The following is a 17,975-nucleotide window of genomic DNA, read 5'->3' on the forward strand; positions in this document are numbered from 1 at the left end:
ATCGGACACACTCCGGGGAAGATCTGCGAACACTCCTGGAGAGCTCCGGATTCGGGTAAGTAACAAGTAACTCACGTTTATGTGTCTGCTTTGCATAAAGAATGCCTTACCCGCTATCTTCTTCACCTCATCCAACTCCTGGAGGGTCTTCTGGGATTCGGCCTTGGCAGACTTGGCATTTTCAATAGCCATCGCGAGCTCGGACGCTCGCGTCTATGAGTCAAGCTCCAAACTCTCATGTTTTTCCATGAGAGCCTGGAGCTCTTGCCGCACCTTGCCAACATCGGCCTCGTACTTCTCCCGCTCGGTGCGCTCCGAGGCCACCCTCTTCTTGGCCTCGACCAGCGCTTGCTTAAGGGTCGCCACTTCAGACGTGGCCCCTAAAATAGCCACGATAATCCTGTCAATCTTTGCAATTGCGCCTTCTTATATATATTTAAAAACAAGGTATTTCTTACCTTCATTGTCCTCGAGCTGCTTCTTGGCATGACTGAGCTCTTGCTCGGACCGCTCGAGGTTCTGCTTTAGCGTTTCCACTTCCGCAGTCAGTGCAGCGGACGCAAGTAGGCAAGCCTGCATATGCATATTAACTCATTTTTGTTAGACTCCTGCGAATTCTATTTGATCCTCTATTCGGCTTTTCTTCCCGAATGCCAAACAGGGCATCAGGGGCTACTGTCTATGCGGTACTATTATTTACACATTCTTTACTTACCTCAAAGCCTGTCAAAAGGCTAGTACAAGCTTCAGTCAGTCCGCTCTTGGTGGACTGAACCTTCTGGACAACCGCACTCATAATAGTGCGGTGCCCCTCGTCGATGGAGGTGCCTTGGAGCGCCTCCAACATATTGTTTGGCGCCTCCGGTTGGACGGGGGCCGCTGGCACGGTGGACTTGCTCCTCTTGGAAGGAGGTCCCCCGCCGGACTCTGGATCCTTTGAAGGTTCCAGAGCGGTGTCCGGCCTAGAGCCGAACTTGGAGCCCTGGGGGGTTTCATCCCCTTTACTCCTGGAGTCCGGGAGGTCGCCTTGCAACGCCTACGGGACCACCTCCTCCCGGCTTGGAACCTGTTGGGACAACACTTCGGTGTCGTCCGTAGGGCGGGGGGAGTAAGCCGTCGGAAGCGAGTTCACATCCGACGAGTCCAGTGAGCCGCTCGACGACGCGTCGAGCCGGTCTTTGGGTGGGCTGCATAAACATATTCGACGTAAGGGAAAGCTGTGCAATAAACGAATACTATGAATTACTCTAGTATCCGGATACTTACGATTTTGCCAGGGGCTTGGCCCTGGGCTGCCACTCCTCTCCGCCGTCAGCGTCGGTGGAGTAGTCCGGAGGAAGGGTTTTCCCCTTCTTGGACCCTCCGGCCTCCCCAGAGAGGGCGGCCTTCCTTTTCTTATCTCCTCCCGCTGGAGGGGGAGAGTTCTCCTCTTCTACCTCCTCGTCTTCACGGGAGGAATGCGCCTCAGAACCATCGGATGATGGATCTGACGCCTCCTGGCGCCGGGCACTCTTTCGAGTACCTGCGGCCTTTTTCGCGGCCTTCTTCTCTGGCACCACATAGGGTGCCGGAACCAGCAGCTTCGCGAAGCGAGCGTCCGCTGGGCCTTTGGGCAAAGGAGACGGACAATTGATCTGTCCGGACGTCACCTGCCAATCTTTTCAAAGGTAAGGGAGCTTAAATCCCGCATGGAGTCAAACTATGAAAAACTGATGCCCTGTAAAAGGAAAATAATAGCTTACCGCGAGAGCGTGACGCTGCGCACTGAATCTGCGATCCTCGGTAGCGGACGCGGGAGCCTCGGCGCCTTTGAAAAGCACCTTCCAGGCATCTTCGTACGTCGTGTCGAAGATCCTGCTCAGAGTTTGGTGCCATGCCGGGTCGAACTCCCACAGGTTGAAAGCCCGTTGTTGACACGGGAGGATCAGGCGGATGAGCATAATCTGGACTACGTTGACAAGTTTGAGCTTCTTGTCTGCCAGGGTTTGGATGCATGTTTGGAGTCCGGTCAGCTCTCCTTTTTTACCCCAAGACAGGTCTGTCTCCTTCCAGGAGGTGAGCCGCGTGGGGGGTCCGGATCGAAACTCGAGGGGTGCGACCCATTCGGCGTCGCGCGGCTCAGTGATGTAAAACCATCCCGATTGCCACCCCTTCAGGGTCTCCACAAAGGAGCCCTCGAGCCATAGGATGTAATCAATGGCGCGGTTGGGTTACCCACGCCCGTATTGATGAGAATCCTGGAATAAGGGGACACGATCTCTGCTTTAACAAGACATGCCGAAGAAACCGCCTCGCATAACGCGCTGAGGTGGGATAATGAAACGACTCGGATAAAGGCTTGGCCGTGGTGTGACACGCTACGGAATACATTAGCAGATTAGATTGGTGTAAATATTATTCTCTCTATGGCAATATGTGGAAACTTATTTTGCAGAGCCGGACACTACCTTTGTGTTCAAAATCTTCTAAGAAGTACTTGGAGGAGGAACCCGCCTTGCAATGCCGAAGACAATCTGCGCGCCGGACTCGTCATCATTGAAGCCTGGTTCAGGGGCTACTGAGGGAGTCCTGGATTAGGGGGTGTTCGGATAGCCGGGCTATACCTTCAGCCGGACTCCTGGACTATGAATATACAAGATTGAAGACTTCGTCCCGTGTCCGGGAGGGACTTTCATTGGCGTGGAAGGCAAGCTTGGCGATACGGATATGTAGATCTCCTACCATTGTAACCGACTCTATGTAACCCTAACCCTATACGGTGCCTATATAAACCAGAGGGTTTTAGTCCGTAGGACAACGTACACATCAACAATCATACCATAGGCTAGCTTCTAGGGTTTAGCCTCCTCGATCTCGTGGTAGATCTACTCTTGTACTACCCATATCATCAATATTAATCAAGCAGGACATAGGGTTTTACCTCCATCGAGAGGGCCCGAACCTGGGTAAAACTTCGTGTCCCTTGCCTCCTGTTACCATCCGGCCTAGACGCACAGTTCGGGACCCCCTACCCGAGATCCGCCGGTTTTGACACCGACAGCCCCCCTCTCCCCTTCTCTTCCGGTGGCGCCAGAACGCTGTCGTGGCCATCATCATCATCACCGCGATCTACACCAATACCTCCGCCATCTTCACCAACATCTCCATCACCTTCCCCCCTCTATCTATAGCGGTCCACTTTCCCGCAACCCGCTGTACCCTCTACTTGAACATGGTGCTTTATGCTTCATATTATTATCCAATGATGTGTTGACATCCTATGATGTCTGAGTAGATTTTCGTTGTCCTATCTGTGGTTGATGAATTGCTATGATTGACTTAATTTACTTGTGGTTATGTTGATGTCCTTTGGTGCCCATCAAATGAGTGCGCGCGTGGATCATACCATAGGGTTAGTTGTATGTTGATAGGACTATGTATTGGAGGGCAAGAGTGACAGAAGCTTCAACCTAGCATAGAAATTGGTGCATACGGGATTGAAGGGGGAACAATATATCTATTGCTATGGTTGGGTTTTACCTTAATGAACGTTAGTAGTTGCGGATGCTTGCTAATAGTTCCAATCATAACTGGATAGAATTCCAAGTCAGGGATGAAATGCTAGCAATGGCCTCTCCCACATAATACTTGCTATCAGTCTAGTAAAGTAGTCAATTTCTTAGGGACAATTTCGCAACTCCTACCGCCGCTTTTCCACACTCTGGGAAGGCGATGGAGAGGTGCAGCAGAGCTACAGCGGGCACAGGGACGAGCAGAGCTCGGGGACAAGAGGAGGAAGAAGCCATGGTGCAATTAATGCTCGGTCGGCTACAGGCTTCCCCTGGGCGCGCGGCAACGAGAGCTGACAGAGGGGGAGAGGGCTCTAGGAGGATGGCGACGACGCAGGCTAGCTGTTGGACAGGCTCCCGAGCGCGAAGGCAACGAGAGGAGGAGGGGCCGAAGCTAGAAGACGCCCTGGACGCGGCCAACGCCAGCAAAGTACGCGCATTGCATGCCAAAGCTCATGATCGCCGCGTGCACTGGTGCACACAGTGGCACACGGCCGGCCAAACAATGTCTAGGGGCTTGTCCTTCCTGGGGAGGTTGCAACTGTGGTGGTAGTTTGGTTAAAAGTGATATGGTTAAATGGTAGGTAACACCTGAAGTTTACTTCTGTAAACTTGATCAAGCACTGCTGATCAACAAGAAGGGGTTTGGAAGCAAAGGAGTTGTCTGGTAGGTTTAGGGTAAAAAGGACTTTCACCCTGGTAACTTTGAGGGGATTAGGATCAAGATTTAATGTAGCTGCTTTACAACTGCCAAATCTGGTCCAGAAATGATATTTGGATGATGCACTCACATGGTGATGCCACTTGATCTCAAATTTGGCAAGGCTTAATGATTTGGTCATAGTAAGATGCTGTAAAAATTTCATACCAATTGGACAAGCCAAAGTTGTACTTGCTTCACAAACATCTTCACTGACCAGAATCTTGCAAGAATTCTAGAGGAAAATGGCTTGATGAACCATGCCCAAAATGGGTGGAGGTAGGTTATATGGATAATAGAAGACCTAGAAAAATTGGCAGCCATAATGGAGCAAGATAAAATATACTTGCTTCACAAACTGAAATTTTGGACAGAATCAAAGAATAGAAGATGAGCTCACATGGAGGCATGACAGGAGCTCTACTTTGGTGGAGAGCTATGATATGATGATATGAGGGACCATGCAAAATGGCAACTGATTTGGATATGCCTAGCTTGCATCTCCTTCACAAAGGTTCTTTCTGGATAGAAACTTTGGAAAATCATAATTAAATAATTACTAGGCAAATGAGGTTGCATTTTGGCATGTGGCAATGATATGGACAGGAAAAGGTGTCCAAGGAGTTTGAGGTCAATTGGGAAAATGAAAATAGCACTTGCTTCACAATGTGTCATTTAGGGACCGAATAGGAAATGAATTATTTGAGCATGATGATAAACATGACAAATGAAATATTTTTCCATATTTGAGAAAGATATGACCCAAACAATTTATGAGAATTATTTGGGAATTTTAGGAGTGATGGAAATAAAGGTTACTTCGCAACCTAGGGTAATTTGAGTTATTCCTTTAATAGAAAAGGAATATTCCCAATGAAAAGAATATTGGGATTTGGGCTAGGATGAAAATGACAGGGTCTAGGGAAGGATTTGGGTATGACAAGCCACTCTGGAAGCAAATAAGAGGGCATCATCTTTAGTTTCCAGACCACATAGCCACTGAAAAAGGAAACTCAAGCAAAAACCTCAGAAAAACAAAAGAAAAGGAAAGGGCCAAAAATCAGGCTGTCACAAACCTTACCCCCTTAAAGAAATATCGTCCTCGAGATTTGGTTGCTCAGGGAACAAGTATGAAGATACTGACTTAAGGAAACCGTTTCCAACTTGGGTATCCTTTTTCTTATTTTTGTTCCCACTAAATTTTTATCTGACTGGCCCTGGGGTGGTTTGCTTTAATATATCCATATTCTGACAGATCTTACCTTGCTTGTTCATGCTTATACAGGCTCCAATTTCTTTTTAGATCTGCTGACTTAGCTGACTGTGATTGATCCTCATGACTGAAATATATGTGGGTCTCACCAATCCAAGAGTGATTTCCGCTGGGTGTGTCATCCAGCACTGACAATCTTTCATGAAGTGGTGATCAGATTTTTCTAGTGGATACCCAAGCTCTAACTCCTTGCATTGGGTTTCTCCACTAAATGCAATTCCATCAGGTTCCAAACAGTGAGTTGGGTCATAACCGCTTTCCTGACAGATTCTGGCTTATCGCGGAAGTTTCTGAATCATCTTAACTGGTTCCACTGTCTTGAGTATCGGATCCGTACCAAATATTTGATTGTCGCCCGTCGTGGCTGCATCACTGGTCTTGCTCCTTCATTATTGTTTTCTTGGTCTGGATCCTTGGCTGAAAGAGTTGGGTCATATTGCTTCTTCGTATCACCATAGGTACTGCTGGTGCAATTTTTCAGCAATCGCAGCTTATCCTCATTTTTCTGACAGGGTACCCCATTAAATGGCAGGGTCAACACCCCTCAAGTTCTGACCACAAGAAAATGATCATCCGAACCTTTGCAAGAAATCGGCGAATAAATCAGTAGCCACCAGAACGGTCTTTACAACTCAGATCTGGGACATTACTAAAATAACTCAACCACGGCTCAGGACGGCCGAAAAAGCAGCTCAGAACATGAGACCAGGTTGATAAGAAGAAGGTGGCAGCTCCCTAAAATAGCCAAAAAGCAGTTATAGGGCTACTGTCACAAAAAGAAACTCAACAACTGTATGAGATGGCCGAACAGCAGCTCAGAACTCGCGACGGTCGTTGAAGAGAGAAATAAAAATCGGCATCCACCCCGGATAGCTAAAAACAACTTAGATCACAAGCGTGGTGCCGTCATTGGAGAAAAAGGGGACAAGGGCTCATCAGGATCATTTTCCAGGTTCACATGTACTTGCATTGAGCTCATTGATGTCGTCAATCCTCATAATCCTTTTTCACACTACGGTGTATACTGACTTCCTTCTCTTGACCATCCTCACGTGGTCGTCAGATTCTCATTCGAGTGACTTGTAAGATCTTGGTGGTATGCTCACCGCATATATATATGAGAATCTGATTCCCGAGACAGACGTGTATTCTGACTGATTCTTGCTTCTTACCAAAATGTTGCGGATCTAATTCTTGGGATATGCTATCAATTCACAGCGTACTACCTTGTACCAATGTCTTACTGAGGAAGATTGGCTGGCTTGTGCTCGAAACTTTCATCGGATAGCTTGCTGAAGAAGACTGATATCGTGCTTCAGAAGCTTACCCCCTTAAAGACTTTGCTGGGGAGAGACTCAGTACCTTATGCCGGAAGCTTTTGCGATTGCTTACTGAAGAAAGCAGAGTACCTTGTACGGGAAACCATCCATGTATCATACTGAGGAAGATAGATGAATCTTGCCTTGGAAGCTTCTCGGGTACCTTGCGAGGGAAGATTGGGTTGCTTACACCAGAAGCTTCTTATTGTGATATGCGGACCGATTTCCACATATATAACCATCTTAATAGTTTTGTTATTGATTTCTTGTATGAAACGGGGTTTTGCAGGACTATCCTCCTTTTTGAGTGCATGCCATATTTTTGCTTGCTTCCAGGTACATCGGGTTCCACTACTAGGAAAACGCTTATAGATAGAAGTTTACCAGTAGCGTTTGTTTATAACCCCACGCTACTACTAGTTAGTAGTAGCGCTGGCTATAAAGAGCGCTATTGGTATCAGTTAGCAGCAGCGCTTGTTACACAGCCCCACGCTACTGCTAAGTGTAATACACCACACCCTCCGGTCAAAAAATAGCAGCAGTGCCTGTCGTCCAACCTGCGCTACAGCTAGTGGGCCTAGCAGTAGCGCTGGCCCATTTCTCGCGCTGCTTTTAAGCCCACTACCCCCCCCCCCCCCCCCGGCCCGGCCGGCCTCATCTCACTCTCACTCACACTCCCACACTCCTCCGGCCCTCTCGATCCCCCGTGCACTGCCGTCGACCCCCGCACTGTCATCCCCCGCGTCGGCCCTCCTCCCTGCGTCGGCTGCCCTCGCCCATGCCAGCCCTCCTCCCCGCCGGCCACCCAGCTCCCCCGCGTCGGCCTCCCTTCTCCGCCCGCCGCCCCAGCCCCCGCGCCGGCTCTCCTCCCGTGCCGGCCCTCCTCCACCGAGAGGTACTCCTCCCTTCTTCCTCCTCCTCCCTCCCTCCCTAGTTATAGTTATTAGCGTAGTTAGTTTGAATTATGTAGTTGAAAAATGTAGGTTATTAGAATAATTTAGGTTATGCATGATCGAACATTTGCTTGGACAGATTAGGTATAAACCCTAGTTAATTCGTATGAACCCTAGGTTTTTAAATTTAGCTAGGTTTTAAAGTTAGGACAGAAATTTAGCTAGGTTTTTAATTAGGTGTAGTTAATAGAATTTAGGTGTTTTAAGTGTATTTAAAAGAATTTTAGGTGTTTTAGTTGTTTTAGGTGTAGTTAACAGAATTTTAGGTGTTTTAGTTGTTTTAGGTGTAGTTAACAAAATTCTAGGTATTTTTTTAGTTAAAGCAATTGTTGTTATTTTTTTTAGTTACAGAAATTTTTCCTGTTATATGCAAATTTGCAGTGGACATGTCATATTTTGAACATGTCACATTTTGGACATGTCATATTTTTTCGAGTGGCCTATGTTTTGCCAGAAATGTCAATTCGTTTACGTTCTGGCAAATTTCAGGCGCTCGATATGTCCTGTTTTTAGCAAAGGTCATGCCAAATTTTGCTAAGTGTTTATTAATTTAGTTTTCATAATTAAGCATTTTGTTCTCAACGTCAATGATGCCTATCCCGCATCCTCGTCGTCGACTCGGCGGAGGACTCCTGGTTGAGCCGAGGGGCCATGTCCGGGACTGGGCTCCACCGGGCTGGTACTGGGTTGTGCTACCTTCTGGTGAGCGCAGCTTAGTGAGGAGCCAGCCCGTCGTCGACCCGAAGCTTCTTTGGTGGCGGTCACGTGGGCCTGCATCGGTGGAGAGGCTTGAGTCCCCCGCGCAGGTGGTACAACACCGTGTCATGGAGGAGAACGCACACGTCCAGCGCTACTTGGTTGTGTTGGCGAATGGCCGGTTCTCCAATACCTGGCACATTCTTTGGGGATCTCACCAGAGCGATGATCCGGTGATGGTTCCTTCTCTTTGGGTGTCCACCGCGGCCCACTGAACCTAGAGGAGCTATTATTCGAGATGTATTAGTGATATTATATGATGATCTTTGCTACAAACTATTATATATGTATTCGATGATGGATTACTAATTACCTATTAGTTATTTTCTTATTGAATGCAAAAGATGAGTGCGGTTTGTGCTACAACCTACTATATATGTATTCATGATGGATTATATGATGATCTTTGCTACAAACTACTACAAACTACAAATTTTAGGTGTTTTAGTTGTTATATGATGATCTTTGCTACAAACTACTATATATGTATTCGATGATGGATTATTAATTACCTATTAGGAAATGTCTGATGACGAAAGGGAATTCTCTATGTGTGAGTACTTCGAAGATGAGCGCGATCTGTGCGACAGGGCTCACTTGGTAGAAGGTTGGCGCTTCAGCATCAAGCTCCAAGAGACCTTCGATGTTGAAACGGTACGCAACGACGACAAGTGTTTTTGTTGTTTTTTGCACGACTTCTCTGCTTCTTCAACGTGTAATTTCCGTCTTTTACAATTTGACTAGCTTATCCCATGCCATGCAAGATGCTATGTCTTGGACAAGATGGGTTTTGAAGATCATGAAAGAATGGAGACAAAGATAATTCAATTAAGGACCCATCATGGTTATGATTTTGCTGTAAATCTATACAATTCTGTGAACTCATCCAATTTTGGTTGCCTGAATTGGGAAGCCCTTTGCAAGGCATATGATTATCATGAGGGTATGCTTCTCACCTTCGATTTTGGTGATCCTGACATCGACGAAAATGATATGACCATTTGGGTCCTTGTTGACATGCTTCCAGTTCTACCGTTGTGTGAGTTTCTTAAACATATTTACTAAGTAATTTACATTGTTTATTTCAAAATATTTGATAGTTTATTTCCATTGACAGCTTATTTTCATTCTTCAAAAAATGTATGGAAAATGGCAGACAGAACCTACTACTACAATGATGAAGCACAATTAACTTATAAGGAGCAAGATGGTCTTATTGCATTTTTTACTGATATTGAGAATTACAATAGCTATTATAAAACTCCTCCACATTATGGTCAACACATGCCACTAGTGAACGTGTTGAACTGCGGTAACATCAATGGAGATATCATGGTAAGATTTTCTACTATTACGACATTCGTGCATCTTTTGCATAAATTCTTCTACATCTAAATTATATTGCTAACTACAAAGTTATTACTATGTTTTTGAACAGAAAATCACGATGGATTGTGTGCCTCATCTGATGTTGATGAGAGGTCGTGTTAATGTTATGAGCTTACGGCCACCACGGCCAGGTCAGCTGCAGTATCCACATCACTCCTGTCCATACCGGATTTCTAAAAGCAAGGAAGCCATGATAATAGATGATTTCAAAAAATGTTTGAACCATCGTAGAGAGCTACTTGGAAGCAACATTGTGCGTAGGCCAAGACTTGGAGACAGGATGATCTCCGTTCTTTATTATGGAGAGTCAATTTTCCTTAATGCAGCGTCAATGCCTATCTTGTTTTATGATATTTTACCTAAGAGAGGGTAGAGTAGGTCCTATGAGAGGAGTAGGTCGTAGCTAGAATGTGTTATTATGTGCTACAATGTGTTAGAGTTGATGATGAGGAGGAGGAGTTGTGATTATGACTAGTGACCAACTTGTTATATGATGTCTCATTGACGAACATTGTTTGATGGTGATGACAAGTGGTAATGAATATGCTATTTAAACAGACTAGTTCATGATGAGTTGTTATTGTATAAAAGATATATCTGTTTAAACATGTACAGCACCAAAATGCTAAAAAAACATAAATGTTAGCAATAGCGCGGGCCCGAAAACGCGCTACTAGTACTTGAACTTACCAGTAGCGTTGGCCTAAAAACGCGCTACTGCTACAAAATAGTTGTTGCATCGTAGCAGTAGCGCTGGTGCCCGCGCTACTGGTAGCTCAAAAACCAGCGCTACTGGTAAGCATTTTCCTAGTAGTGTTCCAAAATCATCCTCAATGAAAAATTAAACTTGTATCTAAGCCATACCTTTGATAATGTTCTATCAACCTTGCACACAGTTTATCTTCTTGCTGATTTAATCATTTCTGCTATGAGGAGTGCACGTTTATCCAAACTTTATACTGACATTCCATCTAGGATTTCTTTTGTATTCAGATGAGCTATTTCCAATTTCACTACAGTCTGCTGACAATTCCATCCTGCTTAGCTGAGTTTCCAAATATATGCATTTCTTGCTGACTCTTCGGGTCCGGTGTTGGCTGACGAGCAACTTTAATAGGGGAAAATTTGTAACACCGACGGCCCAAAGAAAGAAACAAAAGAAACGACTAAAAACAAAAGCACACAAACATATTACTAATATAATTAATCAAGCAATTATCACATATTACTGCTACTCACACCATAATATGCATGCACACGTAAGCACACAAATCGCGCGGAAACTCCGGTATTACGGTCTAATATGATGTGGCGGTGTGCACGAAAATTACATCCATGTGTGGAAGGAGTTGGCGTAACCGAAACTACACCAAGCACTAGCTGAACAATGGCTGGATCTGGATGGATACACAGGTGAGAATGGACTTGACGATCAAGTATCGAGACACAAAAGTCACGACCACCTCATCATCAAGCGTACGAAGGGAATCATACCCGTCCAAAGAATGAAATGACATGGCAAGATAACAGCGGAAGACTGGGTTTATTGGCATTTCCCTTTTCTGATAACAAAGATTAGCAAGGGTTGCCAAGGGGACGAGATGGAGGGCATGGATGATGATATGGTCGCATCACACCGAGGAGCAGGCATGCTAAGGAAGATGGTGCAGGCAGTGGACCGAAAACGATGCCACCTACAATCACAAGATTAACCGCTAGTGACAAAATTGCAATCTATATGCATGATATGCGACAACCAAATGCAACAATCAAGTGCAACAAACCAACTGGGGTCTATGCTACTGCTTTCTAACGTTCACGCGGTCTGGGGCATCCTATAGCCAGAGCTGCTCTGATACCAAGCAGGTGGCACCCCGGCTCAGAGAAAACTGGACCACCCCGTATTCCAGCCCAGAGATCGAGGTGAAGTCTTCTGGAATACGACACTACTTAGCATAGAACAAACCAGCTCTCTATTACAACACGGATGTGAATACACAGGTTCCGATATTACAATGAATAACATCGGCACGGCGACACTACGCCAACCACGATTGCTCTATACAAGCAGCATAACAATTCGAAGCAGCGGAACAACGACAACGGTGGTGAACTCCATTCCGCAGGGACTCTGGCTGGAACGCTTATCCTAGCTCGCAAACAAAGAATCCACGGTAAACAAGCATTCAAATCTGGCATGACCTGCAAACTGGCATGACATGCCAGGTCCGTACATTGAATGTACTTGCAAGCTCACAATAACCAGAAGCATTCAAGACAAACAACAGCATGGCAATTACAGGTTAAGCAGGAAATATTCATGAGGTCATCAGGATAACATGGCAGCAACAATATGAACATGATACAGCTAGAACAACATGAGCATGGCATGAGCATATAAATCTGACGAAAAACATGATGACACTATATGCACTATTTATTCTGCTCGGGTTACTTCGTAATCATCACATGCATCACTTACCATCCTCAGACATCACACGATCATCTTAGGATCACATCAAGCTTGGTATAAACAATACCGTAGTAATCATTAAATGACCACAAGGAGCTTGATCTTTACCCATGATTCTCGCACAACATCACGAATATCCAACAACTCGGTATCCTTGATACCATGGTGATCATTCCGGCGATCACAACCATGACCAACACTTGGTCTCAAACGGTGATCTTTCCGGCGATCACAACCAACTTATCTCCTCATCGAACCAGGGTTGTTATTAAACACATTATTATTAATACTATTGACACATAGTGTGACCAACTATGAACTGGGCCCTTATCCATGGGCATGGCTATCGATAGATTTAATATACACTCCTGCAGAGGTTAGTACACTGTACCCACACCACGGAACCCCTTGCCCCGCACTCCCATTCAGGTGGACCAACGGCGTTCCGACAAAACCGATCTACTGCCATGGCACTCTCCCGGCCACTCCGACCAACTCCCCATTGGGCTAGGTCATGGGTGGCCCCGTGTCTACCAAAGACACAACGGCCACCGTCGTGGCCCGTCCCAAACAGGGACAAAAGCTCTTATCATGAAATCTACAGGCACACAAGGTTATGTCCGCCTACCTGATCAGGGTAAGCACGCCCATAACCTTCCCTAGTTGGAGGCACCAGCGAGAGGCACGACAATAGACCCAGTTAGGACCTTCCCATAAAGGTAAGCATGGTTGCACTGGTCATTTCGATATGGTGGCACCATGACTCAGCCAATAGTTGTTCAAGTTCAATTTAATCTAGTTAAACTTGAATGCAATATGCTGAGCCATGATAAAATAACATGGTGTGATAATGCATAAATATGATATCACCATAAGCACGGGGTGCAACATAATTATCCACCATATCCACAATGTATCATATCCAACTGAACATAGTATAATGACGAGCATGAAGATCACAATTACAACACTACTCATTGAAACCTAGCATGACCACTAGCATCAACAATAAATATCATGCAAGACATATCAACAATGCTACCATGCAATCATTTAACCAACTGGATGCAATGGAACATGCATAACAACGGTACTCGGGACAGACGGCAGTCATGCACCGAAGACCATCACCAATATCAACATGTACTACTAACAAGCATAAGCATAACAAAAGAATACTAGCAACTAGCAGGGCATGACAACCAGGTGCATAACAACATAGCAAGAAAGTAAGCATTAACCCAGAAGCATTACCGAAACAACGATAACCATATTTTAAACAAGCAATCATTTAATAAATATCCAAGTTGTAAACCATGGCTACTGCATGACTATCATGCAAGTGGGTATTGTGGCTTGCCTAGGGATGAAGAAGGCACCGGGGAGAAGTGCGGTGAAGCTGCGGAAAGATTTGCTGGAAACAGTTCTCTCTTAGAGGGGTTGTTTACGTGCAAGGGCAAAAAGGTCATTTCCAGAATATTAACACATGGTGAAAGTGATACCAACAGAACGGGCTCGATGAGACGAAGAAGTGGGCTTTCGAATCACCTCATTTGTAGTTGTGGTTGAAAAGATACAAGAGGGGAAGTTTAGGGACTAATATGTAAAGATTTCTCCACAAACAGGCCCTTGAGCTGAAAAATTGAAAGTGCATTCCTCAGATTATGCCTCCAGAGAAGGGAAACGCGTTTTTGGCTAAAGCAGAAGGAGAATACGCTTTCCCCACGAGAAAACATACTTACAGAAGTACGCATCCACTAATCCACGTGGGCAGTGGCAGGAGCAGGCGCGTGGTCGCTGACAGGTGGGTCCCACGGGGTGGGTCCCATCACTTGTCCGCGTGGGCAGCCTGGGTCAACGCCCACTCGCCGACGGGTGGGGCTGCATGGAGATGGGGCCCGCCTGGCCCGAGGTCGTCGTCCATCTCGCGCCTGCCCGCGAGACAGAGGAGGACCGGCGCGCTCCGGCGACGAGCTCCGGCGCCACACACTGCCTCCGGCGAGGCTACGGGCACCGGGGTGTAATGCCCCATATGTAACCTGCGATATTTGTATTTCAACTCTTGCCATTTCCGGCACTAAGTTATGATATTTTCCTCGTTGTTGGGTTTTTGTCTTCGTGTTGTTTTTGTCTTTTTCATGCATCTCATATCATGTCATCATGTGCATCGCATTTGCATACGTGTTCTTCTCATGCATCCGAGCATTTTCCCCATTGTGCGTTTTGCATTCCGGCACTCCTATGTCCTCTGGTGTTCCCTTTTACCTCTTTTCGTGTGCGGGTGTTAAACATTCTCGAATTGGACCGAGACTTGACAAGCGGCCTTGGTTTACCACCGGTAGACCGCCTGTCAAGTTTCGTGCCATTTGGACTTCGTTTGGTACTCCAACGGTTAACCGAGGAACCGAGAAGGCCTCGTGTGTATTGCAGCCCAACACCCCTCCAAAGTGGCCCAAAACCCACCTAAACCCCCTCAATCATCTTGGTCGTTCGATCATGATCGCGTGGCCGCAAACCGTGCTCAATTTGGAGCCTCCTAGCTCCCTCTACCTATATAAAGGCATCTCCCCCGAAAGTCACGGGTCAAACCCTAACCCTCTCCCTCTCCTCGCGCCGCCGGACGAAATCCGTCAGGCCGGACGTGTCCGCCGGCACTGCCGCCTCCACATGGCACGCCGCCATTCGCCCGGCTGCCTCCCTCCGCTGCCGGCCCGCCGAGCCCAGGGCGGGCCCCCGAAGCCCATCTGCCGCCACCGACCGCCCGCGCCTTCCTCCCTCGCCGCACCGCCCGCCCGCACCTTCCTCCCTCGCCGCACCGCCCGCCTCCTCCTCGCCGGCGTCGGCCTCGCCGCCCCGCTGCCGCACGCACCGTTTCGCCTCTCCGCCGCCCGACCTTGCCTCGCCGCCGCCCGACCTCGCCAAGTCGCCGTCCGGTGCCCCCCTCGTCACCGGCACACCTCGGGAGGGCCGGATCCGCCCTTCTCCGACCTCCCACCAGCCGCCACGACCTCGCCGAAGCAAGCTTCGACCTCGCCGGAGTTACCTCGGTTCGCGTGCCCGGACGAACCCTAGATCTGAGACGGTTGACTTTTGCCTCAGTCCCAGTTAATTTTAGCATTCTTCATCGCATCATAACTCTGCATCCGTGGCTCCGTTTTGGGCGTGTAGCATATCAAATTGTTCGTCTCAATGAGTACTTCATTTCATACCATTTCACCATGTTCATTTGAGCTCATCTCGATGCCCTAAATGCTGTTGCAAGAGTTCTATGCAATGTTAGTTTCAGATTCTTATCAGTAATTGGACATTTGTCATTTTTGCCATGTTTAATGTGTGCCTCCTATGAACTTGAGCCCTACATGTGTTTTGAAGTATGCCATGCCATCTTTACAAGGGTGTATGCCATGTATTTTTGTGATCTTTGTTGTGACTAGCACAAGCATGCAAATTAGCTCTCGTAATGTTGCTGATTTTAGGGACTTAGAAATCTTGTAAGTCATTGCCCTGTTAATATTTTTATGCCATGTATTCATGTTGCTACAGAGTGATCCATGCCTCTTTTGAGCATGTTCAGTAAGGATCATTTTGAGATATTGTTGTGCTCTATCCATCCATGTCTTTGTTTGCAATTATGGAGCACCCTAGCATGACTCAATCGAGCTCTACTTTTGCTATAAAATGTTCCTGACAGATTGTTTACATGTTAAGCAATTTTGCCGAGGTTGTTGTAGTTGATCTGTGCATGCTATGAGGTTGTTCTTGCCATGTTTAGCTTCTATGCCATGTCTACTTGGTCGGTGTATGCTTAGTTTGTCATGCAATGCCCTGTGGTGAGTGCATCGAGCTCGTAAATATGCCTACATGAATCTGTTTTGCCATGTTCCAGTTTTCTACTAAGTCTGAATCTGTTAACGTAAGTTGCTATGTTCACATGGTTGCCATTGTATTTTCTGATCCCTTTTGGCTTATGGTCAGTAAGGGACTTTTGTTGTATGCTTTGAGTAGCTTCATGCCATGCCTTGCTTTGCCATGATATGTTCCTGTAGCATGTTGTTATCTTGCTCTAAACATTGCTTCTTGATGTTAAATTCCTGACATGTTGTTTTCTCTAAGTCTGTAACCTTTTATCTTTTGCACGTTTCCCATGCTTGTTTGAACCTGCTATTGAGTGAATTAGCCGTAGCTCAGTGTTCATCTTTTGTCAATAATCTTGAGTGGATCCCTGCCATGTACTTTGGTGTTGTGTTAGAGTGCAATACCTTGTTGTTCTTGATGCATTTAGATGGCCTCGTGCTGTTAATCGCAGATCGGTGCCATATTTGTTTTTCTTGTCATTTGCAAACCGTGCATCCGATTCCGGTGATCTTTATATCGATTTCGACCGAAATCAAATCATCTTTCCAGTGGCACTCTTGGTTTTCCAAGTTGAGGCCAGGTTCAATCTTTCCTTTCCGAAACATGCATATGCATCGCATATCACATCCAGCATATCATGCCATGTTTTGCATCATGTTGTTTGTGCATTGCACGTGGTTGATTGTGGCCCCCTTTGTTTGTGTTCTTGCTTTGGGTAGAGCCGGGAGACGAGTACGTGATCGAGGAACCAGTTGAGTACGCTTATGACGATCAAGCTAATGTCAACTCGGAGAACTTTGCAGGCAAGATGACCATACCCTCGAAATCACTTCTATCTTTGCTTGCTAGATGCTCGCTCTATTGCTATGCCTATGCTACGATACCTACCACTTGCTTATCATGCCTCCCATATTGCCATGTCAAACCTATAACCCACCTTGTCCTAGCAAACCGTTGTTTGGCTATGTTACCGCTTTGCTCAGCCCCTCTTATAGCGTTGCTAGTTGCAGGTGAAGATTGGAGTTTGTTCCTTGTTGGAACATGTTTATTGTTGGGATACCATTATTATATCTTGTCTATTTTAATGCATCTATAAACCTGGTAAAGGGTGGAAGGCTCGTCCTTATGCCTGGTGTTTTGTTCCACTCTTGCCGCCCTAGTTTCCGTCATACCAGTGTTATATTCCTTGATTTTGCGTTCCTTACACGGTTGGGTTATAATGGGAACCCCTTGACAGTTCGCCCTGAATAAAACTCCTCCAGCAAGGCCCAACCTTGGTTTTACCATTCGCCACCTAGCCTTTTTCCATTGGGTTTCGCGGACTCAAGGGTCATCTTTATTTTAACCCCCCGGGCCAGTACTTTTCTAAGTGTTGGTCCAAACTGGGCGATGTCCGGCGCCCCCTGGGCAACCAGGGTCTATGCCAACCCGACGTCTTGCCCATCCAGTGTGCCCTGAGAATGAGATATGTGCAGATCCTATCGGGATTTGTCGGCACATTCGGGTGGCTTTGCTGCTTTAGTTTTACCATTGTCGATATGTCTTGTAACCGGGATTCCGAGTCTGATCAGGTTGTCTTGGGAGAAGGAATATCCTTCGTTGACTGTGAGAGCTTGTGATGGGCTAAGTTGGGACACCGCTGCAGGGATTTGAACTTTCGAAAGCCATGCCCGCGGTTATGGGCAGATAGGAATTTGTTAATGTCCGGT

Source organism: Triticum urartu, chromosome 2A (genome assembly GCF_056163025.1).
Source record: "Triticum urartu cultivar PI428250 chromosome 2A, HENAU_Tu73, whole genome shotgun sequence".
In the NCBI taxonomy this organism is placed as follows: Eukaryota; Viridiplantae; Streptophyta; class Magnoliopsida; order Poales; family Poaceae; genus Triticum; species Triticum urartu.